Source organism: Entelurus aequoreus, linkage group LG01 (assembly GCF_033978785.1).
Source record: "Entelurus aequoreus isolate RoL-2023_Sb linkage group LG01, RoL_Eaeq_v1.1, whole genome shotgun sequence".
In the NCBI taxonomy this organism is placed as follows: domain Eukaryota; kingdom Metazoa; phylum Chordata; class Actinopteri; order Syngnathiformes; family Syngnathidae; genus Entelurus; species Entelurus aequoreus.
The window spans coordinates 55,622,543-55,625,833 of record NC_084731.1 but is presented as its reverse complement, the minus strand read 5'-3'; the positions used below and the strand labels follow the sequence as shown (position 1 = coordinate 55,625,833).

The 3,291-nt window shown below is 41.1% G+C and overlaps 1 protein-coding gene across 2 annotated transcripts in view; it reads right to left on the bottom strand.

The window, feature by feature from the left end:
* tfeb (transcription factor EB) overlaps window positions 1-3,004 on the bottom strand; it is a 149,738-nt gene extending 146,734 nt beyond the window's left edge. For both annotated transcript variants that reach the window (XM_062054778.1, XM_062054781.1), the window contains exon 1: window positions 2,790-3,004. The gene's annotated coding sequence lies outside the window, so the exon portion shown is untranslated. The remainder of the gene's footprint in view (window positions 1-2,789) is intronic.
* Between the last annotated feature and the right edge of the window lie 287 nt (window positions 3,005-3,291).

Here is a 3,291-nt window from a genome sequence, read left to right as displayed (position 1 = left end):
GGGAAAGGAAAGTGTAAGAATAAGAACTCGGGATTGTGAAATAGGAAAACAAACAGAAAAGACGTTTCTGCTCTGACCTTTGAACCCTATTGTGTTCTTAGGAGAATGGCCCAGGTGTTAACAGAGGCCACACAGCGAGGTCGAGGGTCAGGGAGCCGGGTCTACTGTTAAAAGTATTGTTGGTGTGGTGTCAGCGGGTACACGTGTTTTGTGGAGATGTGAGAGCGGGATAAAGTCCCACCATCCACTGAAAAGTCTGTCATTACTGATGTTAAACTTGACATTCTTATTCAAATAACACAAACACACCACATTTCATACACTTGATCAGTGATTCTCAAACTGTGGAACGCCAAATAATCACTTAATTAAATATTCAAACACAGTGTTACTGTTCAAACTGTGTGTAATGTTACAATGGCTAAAAGTATCAAATATACCGTATTTTTCTGACTATAAGGCGCACTTAAAATCATTAAATCTTCTCAAAAATGGACAGTGCACCTTGTAACCCGGTGCACCTTTTGTACGTATTAATTCCGGTTGTGCTTACCGACCTGGAAGCAATTTTATTTGGTGCACAGTGTAATGATATGTGTGAACAGTAGATGGCAGTTACACATAAAAGATACATGTAGACTGCAGGTTGACGCCCGTTCAATAAATGACGCTAGCAAGTAGCCGTAAGCACAAAACGTTGATGTTTCATTGAGAATATAGAACATGACACACGGCGCTCAAAAATCTGTCAAAATGTTTTAATACGACTTTGGTAAACTACAAAGCCGCCCACCACTTGATGGGTTGTCGGAGCATTACAGCTACCATAGTCAGACGTACTGTGTATCAACATACAATTATTATTTATGGTGTGCGTTTAAGGACCCCAAAATGGCACCTATTAGGACACATATCATCTGGCGGTTTGTTTAACAATATTATGCAAAACCAACTTTCCTACATATTGGTACCTGCAATGTGTATTTGGGGTCCTTGTAAGTCCTGAAAAATGTGCACACGTCCGCCATTGTAGTCAATAAGCTCCCTCTTTTTATCTATCCTCTTGTTGTGGGCATTCATCCTCAGCCGTTGCCATTTTGAATACAAAGTAGCATACAGTTCTAACTATAAGGCACACTTAAAATCGTGTCCATTTGCTCAAAATGGACAGCGCGCCTTATAACCTGGTACGCTTTATGTATGTATTAATTCTGGTTGTGCTTACCGTCCTCAAAGCAATGTTATTTAATGTGTATTGATAAGTGTGAACAGTAGATGGCAGTCACACATAAGAGATACGTGTGGACTGCAGGTTGACGCCTTTTCAATAAATGACGCTAGCAAGTAGCCGTAGGCAAGCAACACCAAAACGTTGATGTTTCATTGAGAATACAGAACATTACACACGGCGCTCAAAAATCGGTCAAAATGTTTTAGTACGACTTTGGTAAGCTACAAAGCCGCACCGCTTGATGGGTTGTCGGAGCATTACGGCTACCCGCAGTCAGACGTACTGTGCTTCAACATACGGGTATTATTATGGCACCTAATAGGAGACATTATCTGGCATTTTGTTTCACACCATTATGCAAAACCCAACGTTTCTTACCTATTGGTATCTGCAATGTGTATTTGGGATCCGTGTAAATCCCGAAATATTTGCGCACGTCCGCCACTGTAGCTCAATAAGCTCCTTCTTTTTCTCTATCTTTCCGCCGTGGCCATTTCTAATACAAAGTAGGGTACAGTTCTATCTTATATCTGTCAGTAGACTGGCTATGGAAGCGCTAAAAACAACAAAGTACATCAAAGACGACGTGGAGGCACATAAATAAGAAGAGACTGTCAGAAAGTGGCTTGAAGATGATCTGTAAAACATAATCCATGCAACATTTTGACCAAAGAACCACTATTACATGTTATGTAGACCACAAGGAAGTATTTTAAATGTAGAAAAAAAATCATAATATGACCCCTTTAATTACGTCTTATAATCTGGTGCGCCAAACAGTATGGTCCAAAATACGCTGCTGTGTTTTAATAAATACTTGGGTCTACTACGCAACCGCATTTTAATGTTGGTCATCTCGGTGGTACTTGGAGAGCCACGTGTTTTCTGAGGAAGTTTAAGAATCACAGCACTGGAAGACTGATGGCAGCCAACATTAAGTGACATCCACACTAATAATAAACACGCGGCGTGCGATTAAAGCCTGGTCGGGACAGGACATCACGTTAACGGGACACAAATACAGCGTGGTACCGTCACCTCTTTGCCGAAGCACTTGAACCGGGCAATGTAGTTTACATAGTCCCCAGCTTTATACATAGCCCGGGGCTGAGGTGTTGTTACTGATACAGGGCCTGGCTGCTGCTCAGAAAAGGCAAGAGTGTGACACTCAGTAAGGGGGGAGCAAAATCTGTGGTCAAAATTGACAACAAAGAAGCGAAGAAAAAGACTAATATCCAACTTTCAGGTTGTTATCTCAAAATGATATCCTGATTTTAGTCTTACAACAGTTTTTTTATGCAAAAAAATAGTTTATTTTAATGAAATGGTTGAATGTGCATGGTATCAATAAGTTATTTAACACTTCTTTTTTTTTTTTAAATATGTGTGTACATTTATTGACTATATCCACTACCAATAACCAGCTTATGAGTTGTATTTTTGATCAAAGCACACTCACACCACACACAACTAAAAGTAAATATCAAACAGTAAAAAAGTAGTTCATGTTGATTTGGATGTTGTTTTAAAGTGGCGTGTTGCTGAAATGTCAACTTACCAGCTGTGAAGGTCAGAAGGAAGGCAGTCAGTCAGGGGGAAAGAGCGCGCCAACACGTCCCTCGTGCACTCCTCGGGCACACAAAGTGCTGAGGTTGGTTAGTAAAATATTATTCTTCTCGATACTTCCACACGCCGCGTGAAATATGTTTCGGGCTGTCGAGTTGTTGTCACGGCTCGGCGCGTCTCCGGTCACCTGTGCCGCCACCAATGGAATCGCCGCGAGGGGGGTTGTGGGTAATGTAGTTCTAAGGCACTCAGGGACTATTATTAGACGATGACGTGGGCGTTGTTGTCAACGGAACGAGGCAACAGGTCATAACCGACTTTAGACCCAAAAAACCTAGTGGAAACTGTATTATTTATAACTTTTGTGTGACGCTCAGACATTGTTATGATCAAAAGTGTGAGGAAAGGTAGGAATTTACTAAAGACCGTTTTTGATGGTTTACAAACGAATGGAAACTTGTGAAAGCTTCGCTCGGACAAATGAAAAGTGGAAA